General features: G+C 48.6%; 1 pseudogene; it reads right to left on the reverse strand.

Annotated features, from left to right (window-relative positions):
• The window catches only part of LOC101004134, a 45,867-nt pseudogene extending 34,091 nt beyond the window's left edge, over positions 1-11,776 (reverse strand).
• Between the last annotated feature and the right edge of the window lie 2,566 nt (positions 11,777-14,342).

Here is a 14,342-nt window from a genome sequence, read left to right on the forward strand (position 1 = left end):
TGAGAAGGAGTCAAGACTACCCAGACACACCAAGGCTCCTGGGCCTTTGGACCCCAAAGCAACCACAGATAGTTCACTTGGTAACTTCACTCCCATGGGAAACTAGTTTTGCTTTCTTAAATGAGGGGAAGGAGAACCTCAAGGCACAGATGACTGACACTGGAAAATCAGCCTTCGAAGAATCAAGAGTCAGAAAAAGTAGCCGTTGGAGCCAGGTGTGCTGGCTCATGCCTGAAATCTCAGCACTTTGGGAGGCCAAGGAGGGAAGCTTGCTTGAGCCCAGGAGTTTGAGACCAGCCTGGCCAATACATCGAGACCTCATCTCTACCAGGAAGAAAAAAAGTACTAGCTGAGCTTGGTGCTGCACATCTGTAGTCCCAGCTACTTGGGAGGCTGAAGTGAGAGGATTGCTTGAGCCAGGGGTTTGAGGCTGCAGTGAGTTATGATCGCACTACTGCACTCCAGCCTGGCAACAGAGTGAGACCTTGTCTCTATGTTTTAAAAAAGTTATGGGGCATCTGCCGTGTGGCTGCCCTGTGCTGAGGCCCCACCCGGCCTATCCTCATATCTGCAAACAGTGTGGCTCCAGAACCATCCTCACTGCACAGACGATGACATACGGATTTGCTTCTGGGTCTGTGTGAGTCTCCTGCGGCTGCTGTCAAAAATTGCCACGGACTGGGTGGCTTCAAACAGCAGAAACTTACTTTCTCACAGCTCTGCCGGATGCGAGTCTCAAATCACAGCATTGGCAGGATGATGTTCTCTCTCATGGCTTCGGGGAAGAATCTTTCCTGGCCTCTTTCAGTGGCTGGTGGCTTCCAGCATCCTTGCTCCTTGGCTTCCAGTGGCATCGCTCCCATCTCTGCCTTGGTTGTCATGTGGCCGTCTCCTCCCTGTGTGTGTTTTCGCTTCTTACAGGGACACTGGACATTGGATTGAGAGCTATCCTAATCTAGTACGACCTCGTTTTAATTAGATTACATCTGCAAAAACCTTCCTTCCATATAAGGTCACATTCTCAGGGGCTGGGGTTGGAATTTCCATACCTCTTTTCGGGGAACATGACTTAACCCACAACACCACTTAACACCTCCAGCCATGGCTGTCAGAGGGAAGTTTGTTTGAGAACACAGTGGCGGTGCTAGAATGAACAGACGTCCTGTGCAGCCGCCGCCTAATGTCTTATCCACTGATCCAGAAGCACCTCCCCTCCATTGCTGCAAACAGGAGAGGCCCAAGGAGGCAGCAACAGCTCACCTGCAAGTGTGAGATGAGGTGGGAGCTGAGCTGTTGTCGTTGTGTGTTGTGAAAGATACATTGTGTTCACGAGGGACCTGGATGCAAGGACCCCTGTGAAGGTGGTCTTGCTGGAGTAAGGCAGCCCCTGCCCACTAGCTGATTTTGGGCTGGAGATGGACCCAGGGCTCACATGCTCCTTCATACCCGACACCTGGCCCAGAAGAAGTGTCCAACCTCCCAGAACATGATGCTCGTGATGCCTCCAGCCAGATGCAAGGCTCTGATCTCTTCGGCCCCTGCTCTCATCCATCACCTGCCTCACCTTCACCTGCCTCACCACCTCTCCCCTTGCCTCTCTCTCCACCTCCCCTTTGTTGGGAGAAAAGCTGAGTGTTGGGAGAGAAGCTGAGGCAGGGCTTGCATGTCTGCTGGACTTGCTGACTCTTTGCTTCTAGCACTCCCCCTATCTCAAGCAGCCATGTTTCTCATTCACTTGATACACTGTTTCCTTTCAATCCCCACATCCTCACCACCTGTTTGTTTGTTTGAGCGCCAATAAATAGCATGGGCTCCCAAAGCTCGGGGCCTTTGCAGCCTCCACACTCGCGATGGCCCCCTGGTCCCATTTTCTCTCTCAAACGGTCTTTTTCTCATTCCGTTGACTCTGCCGGACTTTGTCACCTCCACGAACTGGTGTTGGGTCTGATCACCCCAATACCCCTGCCTCTCTCTCCACTTCTATCTGCGTTTCTATCTCTGTCTCTCCACCTCCACCTGCCTTTCCACCTATACCCTAAATGATGCCGATGCCGATTTTGCTGATTTTGACAAAGCGATTTCGGATTGAAGCGATTTATTTTCTGCCGATTTCTGATGAAAGATTGATTGATGCGATTTCGACTGACGATGATTGCGCGATTGATTTCGCCGATTTTCGACGAGCGATTTCGACGTTGATGCCGATTTTGTCGGATTTACCGACCTCGATGCTGGATTTTCGAATGCCGATTTTTTATCGACGCGATTGATGCCGATTTGAGCGGATCGATTTTCGGGATTGAGTTGATCGCCACCTGCCTCTCCACCTCCACCTTCCTTTCTCCACCCACCGGCTCCTCTCTCCATCTCACCCGCCCTCCACCTCACCTCCTCTCCACCCCCGTGCCTCTCTCCACCTCCACCTGCCTCTCTATCTCCACCTGCCTCACCGGCCTCCTTTGGCCCCCATCTCTTCTGATCTCATCTCTGCCTTTCACAGTGAAAGTCCTTCATGCTTCCCACCCAGCCTTTGCATGATCGCAGAGGCTGGGACCCACTGGCTTCTGGAGAAGAGGACAGGCAAGCCGCCTTTTCCCCTCAGTGAGACCTGAGGCTGGGTCCCACTCTGTGGTCTGCCACTTACCAGCATGTGGTTATGGGGAACCTTCATCCTGAGCCTTGGTTTTCTTACTTGGGGAAGAGGTTCCTGTGACCTTCTTTGTCCAGCCTCTCAGAATTGCTCTGCAAATCCTCAAGTACCATTGTGGATCCCCCAGTGATCCTGTAAACCATATGGATGGACATTTGAATGGCCCAGGGGCTTTGGAATGTCCCCATGCTCAGGCCATGCCCAGACCCATTAAACCCGAATCTGCCCACAGCGTTATTTGAAAGAACCCCCGGTGATTCCAATGAGCCTCTGAGACTGAGAACTATGGCTGCAAATCCCAAAGGTGTCATCTGGGAAGGGCCTGGGGATACGGAGGGGCTGGTGGAGAGAAGATGCCCTGGAGAATAAAACCCTGTCCCCAGGGACCTGAAGGGGGTGAATGGTGACCCCCAGAAAGATATGTCTCCCTCCTAGCCCCTAGAACCTGTGAATGAGAACTGATTTGGAAAAAGCGTCTTTGCACATGTAATTAAGCATGTTGAGATGAAATTCTTATCTAGATAATAATTCTAGATTATCAGCAGGGATCTTAAATCCAATCACAAGTGTTATGGGTAGAACCTCCATCCTCCAAAAAAGATGTGTTGCAGTACTAACCCCCAGCACCTCAGAATGGAAACTTACTTGTAAGTGAGATCTTTACAGAGGTAATCAAGTTAAAATAAGATTGTTAGGGTGGGCTCTAATCCAATAGGTGTCCTTACACAAAGGGGAATTTTGGATATAAAGACACACACAGAGGGAAGATGACGTGGGGTGCTGGAAGAAGATGGCATCTTCAAGCCAGAGATTACGTGAGGCTGCCACGGGCTGTGAGAGAGGCCCAGACAGATGCTCCCAGCCCTAGAAGGAACCAGCCCTGCCCACTTCTCAATCTCAGACTTCTGGTCTCTAGACTGTGGGAGAGTAACTTGCGTTAAGTCACTCTGCGTTTCGGCACATTGTCACTGCAGGCCTAAGAAAGTGGCTCAAGTGTCCTCATCAGATCACAGAACATGCAGAAGCTGGCCAAGGAAGACAAAAGCAGAGACTGAGGCAATGTGGCCATAAGCTGGGGTATCCCAGGAGCCACCAGAAGCTGGAAGAGGCAGCAAGCATCCTCCCCTAGAGCCTCCAGAGAGAGCACAGCCTTGCCCACACCTTGCCAACATAATTCTGGCCTGCAGAGCTCCAGCTGAATACATTTCTGTGGTTTAAGCCACCCGGTTTGTGGGGATATGATGACAGGAAATGAATCCAGGATGTTTCCTGCAGACCAAGACTGAGGGAGGGCGGGCGGAGCAGTTAAGGCTCAGCGTTCAGCTGGCTCTGCTGCTGAGAGCCATGCATCTTGGAGCATATTAACCTTCGTGTGCTGCAATCTCCCTCTCCTGGTTCCGCCTGTGGCTGCAGGGTGGATGATGATGGACGCCTGCACTGGTCAGCCCGGGCCACCGTAACAGCACTGCAGGCTGGGTGGCTCCAACAACAGAAACTGACCATCTCACAGTCAGGGAACCTGGATGCCTAAGATCAAGGTGTCGTTTGCCGGGTGGTTCCCTCTGCAGACTGTGAGGGATTGGCCATTTCATGCCTCTGTCCAGCGTCTGCCATCTACTGGCACTTCCTGGCAGTCCTTGGCTCCTGTCTGCATCGCTCCAGGCTTGGCCTCTGTCTCCACGTGGCTGTCTTCCCCTTGTCTCTACATTCTCTTCTAACAAGGACACCAGTCTTATTGGATTAAGGCCCACCCTCATAATATCAACTTGCCTGCATTGGCAAAGACCCTATTTCCAAATAAGGCAGTCTTTTTTTTTTCTTTTAATTGTTTGCGGGGACACAATACAATCCATAGGGAGCCTCTCAAGGCTGTAGTGAAAGTTCAGGAAAAGAATGGAGGGAAAACACTGAGCGCGCAGTCACCCAGCAACCAGAGCAACACCAACGCCATCTGCCCACCTGCAGCGCCACCCTCCCTTAGCCCACGGGAGGCAGCCCCACTCCGGATGGGCCAGTCTAGGGGTGGTCGTCTCCTCTGGGCTTGACTAAGCTGAGAAAGAACCAGAGGCGGGCTGGGCACTCACTACATGGTGGTCCTTGATGATTCTGCCCGCCATAGAGCACCCGTTCCCCAGGCTCAATGGCTTTATTTTCTCCTTCCTGTCCTTTCCCCTTCTCTCAGTTTTCTGGGGCTCCCTGGCTCACATCTGCTGCAGCCATTGAGTCCCAGTTTGTGGTCTGAGAGTCCCATGCCTGCCCTGTGCTTCCAGATCCATTTTCCCATTTGCTTTTCCATGAAACCCTGTGTAGAAAGCATTCTAGTCTCCATTTCTACAGAAGTTTGGGGTTCTACTGTGTTCCTAGAGAAGAGGTGGCAGGGCTGAGGTTTGCAGCCCTGCGTCTTGTCTCCCCAAGAATCCGGTTCCTCCCTTGAGATTGCGAGATACCCTGGATTCTAGAAAACCGTAGGTTAGGTTTGCAGGGCGGCCACAGGAGACACAGAAGTCTTGTTTTCCTTAACGCCAGCCCAGGGCACAGAGCGTCCTTTGCGCTGAGAACTCAGGATGAATATTTTCTTGGAGTTTCTCCTCCCCTCTCTTCCTTCCTCTCTCACGCAGGAGCTCTGGGGGCTGCTTCTGTCTTGGTTCATTTGTGAAGGATATCTCCTGCCAACAGGCTCCGGTGGGAGGCAGGGTGAATTGTGCCTTCTTGTGTAGGTATGAGCCTCTTCCCCAAGATGGCCTGTAACCTTCAGAGCAGTTAAGAATGGAGGGCAGCCGGGCACAGTGGCTCAGACCTGTAATCCCAGCACTTTGGGAGGCTGAGGTTGGTGGATCATGAGGTCAGGAGTTCAAGACCAGCCTGGCCAATATGTTGAAACCCCATCTCTACTAGAAATACAAAAATTAGCTGGGTGTGATGGTGGGCACCTGTTCCAACTATTCAGGAGGCTGAAGCAGGAGAATTGCTTGAACCCGGGAGGCGGAGCCGAGATTGTGCCACTGCACTCCAGCCTGGGTGACAGAGTGAGACTCTGTCCCAAAACAAGAACAGAGGGCTTAGGAACAATCACTGGGTTTTGTTCCACATAAAATAAGCAAGGTATGGTGGTGTGACTCTAAATGCAGTACCATTGATGTCAGGTCCAGGAATAATTGATAATTCTCTGTTTTGCATCAGTCCCGTTTACAGACCTTATCTCCTTTACTGTTTGTGGGAGCAGCTCTTGGGGAGGGATGAAGATTGCTCTGGAGGTCACAGCATGGTGGCAAGAGCCTGAGGGATGAGCTGCGTACCCAGGCTGGAGTCTTGGCTCTGTCCCAGCCTGGATCCTGACTGTGGCCAGCTCGCCTTCTCTCTAGGCTGATCTTCTGTTGGACAGACAGTGCACTGGTGGGGGCTGGGTCCAGCCCTGACTCTGCCCTTTACTGGCAGGTCATCAGTCTCCTGGGACTTCTGTAATAAATGACCACAGTCTGGGGGCCTTAGAGCAACAGGAATTCCTTCTATCACAACTCTGGAGGCCAGAAGTCTAAAATCAAGGTGTCGGCAGGGCTCTGTCCCCTTTTTAGTAGGGATCGGTCAATAAGGTGAGACTTTGGTTTCCCTAGAACCCTAAGTAAATTCTATATCCTTTTGATAAAAACCCTGAAATGATTTATTTTTCATAAGGAAATATGTCAACATTAGAAGATGGTAGGAGGGAAGGGAGATAAGGCTGAGCTTTAGAGTAAAAAATTCAAGGATTTATTTTCAAGGGGGATCCTTCCTGCCTCCCCAGCTCCTGGTGCTTTGCGGGGAGAGTGTGGTCTTCCTGGGCTCACAGCTCCGTCACTCCCATGTCCATCCTCATCATCGTCCCTTGACGTCTCCCTTGTGTGTCTCTGTCTTTCCATGGCCGTCTTCTTAAAAGGACACCAGTCACAGTGCAGGTAGGGCCCACCTACTCCAGGATGACCTCATCTTTACTAATTACACCTGCAACGACCCTATTTTCAAGTATGGTCTCATTCTCAGGCACTGGGAGTTGGGACTTCAACATATCTTTTTTGGAGGGACACAGTTCTACCATGACAGTCATTCTGGGTAAGGGAACCTTTCCTGGCCTTGATTTCATCCTCTGTGAAATGGAGATCGTCATGGGTACCCACCCCAGAGAGTTGTCTTGAGGATTAAAAGAGCAAACGGATGTGCATCTTCCTTAGTGATGCTACGTAAGGTCATTGTTATGCGTTGATGCAAATCTGGAGTTCTGGGACTGGCAAGTTACTGTCTCAGTGGCTTCACAGAACTGCAAAGTGGCCACAGGGGTGCAGGAAGACAACTCGGTGACCCACACTGATTAAAGGCACTGCTTACCCCTCGTGTCCCTTTGATGAGGAGAACAGGGGGGATGTGCTAATTTTTTAAATACATGTGATTTTTTTTGGTGGATTATCTTTCAGTACTGGGACTCAATGGAAGAGAATGAAGAATGGAGGCTCCTGGCTGGCTGAAAGGTTCAGGCTCCTACCTCTGAATCTTCCTCCCTCATTAAAAAAATCTAGTAATTCTAAAAATACCTGAAAGGGACACAGGTAGCTCCCCAAGGAGCTCCAGGGCTGGTGGCTGGCCTTGATCTCACAGTTTTTGGCCATTTCCAGGAGGAATTGGGCCCATCCAGCTCTCAGATGTCACTGAGAACAGGGTAAGTCCAGGTGCCTTGTGAACTACGCCCAAGGGCGCCTGTGTATTTGCTCATTTGGGAGATAACAGAAGACAAACAGGCTGCTGACTTTTTAGAGGAGCCACATTTGCTAGCAAAACAAACTCATGCTTCCATTTTATTTCCATTATGAGCTTTGATTCGACTTCCCAAATTCTTTGTTGTTGTTGCTGTTGCCTGCACGGTGCCTGACCTGTGATCTGAGCCCATTATCCAAGTCAGGCCGTCAGCACTAAGTCTGTGAGGCATTTGTATCATTGGCCAGAATGTCTTCCACCTGTACGTCTCCCACTTCCGCTCCCAGTGGAGAGTTCGCTTCCGGGCCTGTTTAATTTTGAAGTGGCTGTGTGACTTGCTTTGGCAATGAAATGTGAAGTGCTTTTTTGTTGTTATTGTTGTTGTTTGCTTTTGAGATGGAGTCTTGTTTTGTCACCCAGGCTGGAGTGCAGTGGTGCGATCTCGGTTCACTGCAACCTCCATCTCCCAGATTCAAGCAATTCTCTGCCTCAGCCTTCCGAGTAGCTGGGAGTACAGGCGCCCACCACCACACCCCGTTAAGTTTTGTATTTTTAGTAGAGATGGGGTTTCACCATCTTGACCAGGCTGGTCTTGAACTCCTGACCTCGTGATCCACCTTCCTCGGCCTCCCAAAGCGCTGGGATTACAGGTGTGAGCCACCACGCCCGGCCAAAATGTGAAGTGTTTAAATGCTGGTTCTCAAAGCTCCCACCCTCCTTTCCCCACTGTGGGGATCTTGGAGGATGTGTTGATCTGGGTGGCATCGCATTGGTCAGCCAGTTGAGAGCACAGTGGCCCTGGTGGGGCACAGCTGACCTGGCATGAATGAGCAATGGATTTCAGTAGGGTCATATCACTGACAGTTTTGGGTTCTTTGTGACTGCAGATACCCTGGCCTATTGGATAGATGCATTGATTTTATGTATTTTCCAGAAGAGACATACAAGCATGGAACCCCAGAAAAAGTTAGGAAACCTGACGTCTAACTCTGATTTCACGAGGCCAGGGTAGCCACATGGCCACCTGTGGTCAGCAGACTAAAAGTCCCCCAGAGAAGTCCCCGTTGTAATCCTGGAAACCTGTGAATGTGACCTTTCATGGCAAAAGGGCCTTTGTGGATGGGACCCAGCTGAGGATCTCGATGGGGAGGCCATCCTGGCTTATCCAGGTGGGCTCAATGTCATCACAGGGTCCCTCCAAGGGAGGCAAAAGGGACAAAACCAGAAAAAGGAGCTGTGACGATGAAGTGCAGGAGGATGTACTTTGCAGATGGGGCAGGGGCTGCCGGCCACAGAACGGGAGGCCCAAGAAGCTGGAAGAGGCAAAGAAACTGATTCTCCCCAGAGCCTCTGGAAGGAGCCAGCCCTGACAACACCTTGACTGTGTCCCTGTAAGACTCGGTGCAGACGTCTGAGCTCTAGGACTTTCACCCACAGGGTGACACATGTGTTGTTTTAAGCCACTACATTTGTGGTAAACTGTTACAGCAGCTATGGGAACCAAATATGTCTTCCCTTTCCACGCTTCTGAACCTAGGAAGGTGTGTGTGGCCTGATTTAACAGTGAACCCAAAAGTATCTGAGACAGGTCTTAATCAATTTAGAAAGTTTATTTCGCCAAGGTTAAGGACACACCAGTGATACAACCTCAGCAGGCCCTGACGACATGTTCCAGAGGTGGTCGGGGCACAGCTTGGTTTTACACATTTTAGGGAGGCATGAGACATCAATGAATACATGTAAGGTGTACATTGGTTGGGTTCGGAAAGGGTGGACAACTCTAAGCTGAGGGAGGGCTTCCAGGTCATCGGTAGATAAGACACAAACGGTTGCATTCTTCTGAGTTTCTGATGAGCCTTTCGCTGAATACACAATTTACAGGAATCTTCACTTGTACCTTAGTCTGGCTTAGTGAAACAAGAGGGCAGAGGAAGCCATCAGATATGCATTTGTCTCACGTGAGCAGAGGGAGGACTTTCGGTTCTGACTGTCCTCGGTCCACAAGGAATTTCTTTGTGGGGAGGTAATGAGGGAGGCATGTAGCTTTCTTATCTTCGTAGCTCTCTTATTTAGAAATAGAATGGGAGACAGTTTTGCTGAGCTGCAGTTCCCTTTGGCTGATTCTGGGATCCTGAGATTTATTTTCCTTTGACATAACATACTTCAGTTGTGCAGATATAACTTAGGGGGAACCCGGGATCGTCAAACCAATGTGGAAACCCCTCTAAAAGAAAAGCACAGCTGATGATAACGCTTGCATATGTTCATGCATTCGATTTGCTGATGGGTGAAGTTGAGTAGGCCACAAAGTTGTGCTGAGATGACTTCTCTGAAGTCATGGGCCCCTGCGGGGGCATATACATAAAAATCTATGTTCTTTTTCTGGTTGGGGAAACTACATTTAGTGGCTTACTTGGGAATTCATCTAATAGCACACTATTTTCAAGGCCCCTAGTGTCAAAGGTTGGTTTAGAATTGTAGATAATTTGAACTCTTCCCTCCCTTAATGAATACTCACGGGCTGGGCGAGGTGGCTCACGTCTGTAATCCCTGCACTTTGGGAGGCCGAGGTAGGCAGATCAGCTGAGATCAGGAATTTGAGACCAGTCTGGTCAACGTGGCAAAATCCCATCTCTACTGAAGATACAAAAGTTAGCCAAGCGTGGTGGTGCATGCCTGTAGTCCCAGCTACTCTGGATGCTGAGACAGGAGAATTGCTTGAACACGGGAGGTGGAGGCTGCAGTGAGCTGAGATGGTGCCACTGCACTCCAGCCTGGGTGATAGTGAGACTCCATCTCAAAAAAAAAAAAAAAAAAAAAAAAAAAAAAGAATACTCATGAAGGGCCCCAGGAGTGGAGACCTTGGTTTTAATAATTACTGTCATAATTGCTGGTAAGCAAACCCCTCAGAGAGACTTTCTAATTTTCTTCTTGCCTCCCCATCCTGCTGTCTTGGCCTCTCTGTCCCCCACACACAGAGACCTGAAGGGTGACCACTGAGAACTGGATGCAGACACGGCCTTGAGGTTGGGAGTTAATGAATGAAGGTGAGCGTGGACTCCTGGAGGACCCCAGGCCAGTGCCTGAAGCCACGACATCCCCATGAGCACGCGGAAACAGCTTGTGTCCCTCAGGGCCATTGTGTCTGACGGGGAATCCTGCCTTGGATTTTGGAATTTTCTCACTTGTGTGATTTCAGGTGTGAGTGCAGGTAATATGGGCATACAGAGTTTGAGATGTCTTCATAGACACACACTCTGGGATCACGCAGTGTTTATTAAACTGAACTTGCAAGGTGGGTATCTTTTAATTAAAGACAAGTTCCCTTCCCCCTCTGAAGCCTACCCTCACGACACGATGCTGCTGGTGGGTAGTGAGGAGGTAGAAAGTGACAGCTGCTGGCCCTGAGAGGCCAAGAGACATCACCAGGAAGGAAGCAAGGGAGCCCAGCTGGTGAAATCCTGCCTTCGCTTCAAAATGCATTTCACCACAGTACCCAGCATGCTCTCAGGAGGCCAAGGTTCAATTCAGCCTTCCTCCTTGCAGGGCAAAGCCCATCTGAGGTTTTAAGTGGAAAAGCAAACATGTTTTTAAAATGACAGAAATGGTGGTGCGGACCTGGGCAGGTATTCTGTTGGGGTCCTATTAGAATCATCAGCAGTTCTAACAGGTGCAAGATGTAATTAGATGCACAATGTTCGATCATTCCATTTCATTCCATCGAAACTGCATTATGAACTGAGGCACGATTAATGACAACTGACAGAAACGGTGTGGAGGCATGGCCTCAGCCCTTGGCAGGAATCTGGTCCCACGTATCTGTCACCAGGCAGGGGCCTCTCTCTCTGTGCTGCTGGCCATTAGAACAGTGGACATGCAACTGCACTCACATATCCGATTCCAGCTGGCTTGACTCCGGTGGATAATGGTATCACAATGGTGAGCACCTCTGTCACGCTAGACACTTTTTGTTATTGTTGTTGTTGAGACAGAGTCTTGCTCTGTCGCCCAGGCTGGAGTGCAGTGGCACAATCTCAGCTCATTGCAACCTCCACCTCCCGGGTTCAACCAATTCTCCTGCCTCAGCCTCCCAAGTAGCTGGGACTATAGATGTGTGCCTACATGCCTGGCTAATTTTTATATTTTTAGTAGAGACAGGGTTTCACCATGTTGGCCAAACTGGTCTCCTGACCTCAAGTGGTCTGCCCACCTCGACCTCCCAAAGTGCTGGAATTACAGGCATGAGCCACTGCGCCTGGCCAAGGTAGACACTTTCTACATGCATTTTCTTTACTTACCCCAAAGCTCTGGGAGGAAGGCGCTTGCTCAGGCTCCTCCATGAGCGCCCTCTAGCGGGCTACCTTCTTCCTCCTCTTCCTGACTGGCACCTCTTCCCTGGACCATCGTGGTAAACTTGCATCCTCTCCCACCAACTCCCAATTTGTTCTGCTCCCTACAGCTTCAGCAAGCCTCTATAAAATTTGATCCCTGTTAAAATGCATCACTGACTGTCCATCGAACTTACTTAAAGAAACCAACAACGGGGCATGCAAGGTTATCAGGTTCTGACTAATTCCTAACATCTTTTTAATTATAAAATACTTATTTATTTGTACATTTATAATTGTGGGTAAGATACACATAAGATGCAATGTACCACTGTGACCATTTGTAAGTGGCATTGAGTACATCTGCATTGTTTTGTGGCCAATCTTTTGAGCTCCTCTTCTTCTTCTTCTTTTTTTTGATGGAGGGAGTCTCACTCTGTTGTCCAGGAGTGCAGGAGTTCTATCTCTGCTCACTGCAACCTCCACCTCCTGGGTTCAAGTGATTCTCCCACCTTAGCCCCCTGAGTAGCTGGGACTACAGGTGGCCATCACAATGTCCGGCTAATTTTTAAAATTTTTGTAGAGATGGGGTTTTGCCATGTTGGCCAGGCTGGTCTTGAATTTCTGGCCTCAAGTGATCCCCCAGCCTTGGCCTCCCAAAGTGCTGGGATTACAAGTGTGAGCCACCACACCCCGCCTTCTAAGCTCTTTTCATTTTGCAAAGCTGGAACACTGTACCCTATTAAAAAATGTTTTAAACATGCAAATGTGTAGAGAACGGATTTTAACAACCTGCACCAGGTTTTAGGACTCTGTACCTGTGCTGATCAACTGACTGCCATGCCTTCTTAATTTTGCATCCATTAAAAACACTATGTTTTTGGATGTTTTAAAGTTTAATAAAATGGTATCATGTATCACCCTAAAACTTAGTTTCTAAACTCAACATTAGGTTTTTAAAGATTTTCCCACATTGATACATACGTTTTTATTTACTTCAGTGACTACATAGCACACCATTTTATAAAAATGTCAAAATTTCACACTTTATTTATAATTTCTGCTAATCTGTGGGTGGAGAAAATTTTATTTTTGTTTTAACATGTGTTTTCCTGATGATCTGTAAGGTTGAGCATCTGCATCTACTGAGACATTTACATGTTTTCTTTTTAAATTGTAAATATTAATTGTATTAAAACATTTTTGGATGCTGAAACATTCTTACACCCCAGGGGACACTTTTTTGTCATGAAATATAAACCTTTTTTTTTTTTTTTTTTTTTGAGACAGACTGTTGCTGTCACCCAGGCTGGAGTGCAATGGCACAATCTCAGCTCACTGAAACCTCTGCCTCCTGGGTTCAAGCCATTCTCCTGCCTCAGCCTCCCCAGTAGCTGGGATTACAGGTGCGCACAACCACGCCCAGCTCATTTTTGTATTTTTGGTAGAGACACTGTTTCACCATGTTGGCCAGACTGGTCTCGAACTCCTCACCTCATGACCTGCCCGTCTTGGCCTCCCAAAGTGCTGGGATTACAGGCGTGAGCCACCATGTCCGGCCATAAAACTTTTTAAAAAAAATGCATTGCTGTTCTTCAAACATATTTAAAAATATTTTTATATTTATATTTCAAATTGGTCTGTAGTTGGTTTTCAGTTTTCTTATCAAGTTTGTACTACTCTTATACTATAAGTTGGGCAGTTTTCCTTCCCCTTACATATATTTCTGTAACAGTTTCATTATGTTTTTTGGGAGCCTGGCATTACCCATCCTTCAGTTTGTTAAAAATTGCCTATAAACTATTTCTCATTGGTGCTTTCTGAGGGAGGAAGTGATGCTTCTGACAATCGATTTAGTTCTTTAATTGATATTGGCTTATCTAGATTTTCTATCACTTTATTCATTTTTTAAACTAAAAATTATTCCTTCCAAATTTATTGGAAAACCAATGAAACTTTTAGAAGAAAATAAGAGAAAATATCTTTATGACCTCAGGGTAGGAGAATTTTTTAAACATGATATAAAAATTAATGGTAGCAATAAGGGTGCATATTGACCAATTTGGCTGGATTAAAATTAGGAATGCTTCCTTATTAGAAGATATCATGAAGTAAAAACACCAGGGCACAAGATAAATCTGGGTCTAGAGAAGAGATTTGTAATGAAAAATAAACTAAGAAAGAAATAGTACACGAAGAGCTCCTGAAAAGTCATCAGAAACCAAGGCTTGAACTGGCATTTTCTAGAAGGGGAAGCTCACTCTTCCTCGCCAATATGCCACCTCCTTCTGCACCAACACTCCACCTCCTTCTGCACCGACGCGCCACCTCCTTCTGTACTGACGAGCCACCTCCTTCTGACACGCCACCACCTTCTGCACCGACGCGCCATCTCCTTCTCCACCCAGGCGCCACTCCTTCTGCAGCGACGCACTGAGACAGCCAAGTTTTAGGGCTCGCTGGAGAACCTCCCACGGGCCTGAGCACTGGGAGGAAGGGGTGGAGCCACGGAAATTCGTGCCACGTGCAGAGGGGAGGGACCCAGTCCCTTGAGTTCCTGTGTGGCGGGGTGGGAGCAGGTTAACAGGCTTTCCTCTCACTCTGCTGAAAGCTTTTCTATTTTTCCTTTTTAACCCAATAAA

This window comes from Papio anubis, chromosome 1 (genome assembly GCF_008728515.1).
Source record: "Papio anubis isolate 15944 chromosome 1, Panubis1.0, whole genome shotgun sequence".
Classification (NCBI taxonomy): Eukaryota; Metazoa; Chordata; class Mammalia; order Primates; family Cercopithecidae; genus Papio; species Papio anubis.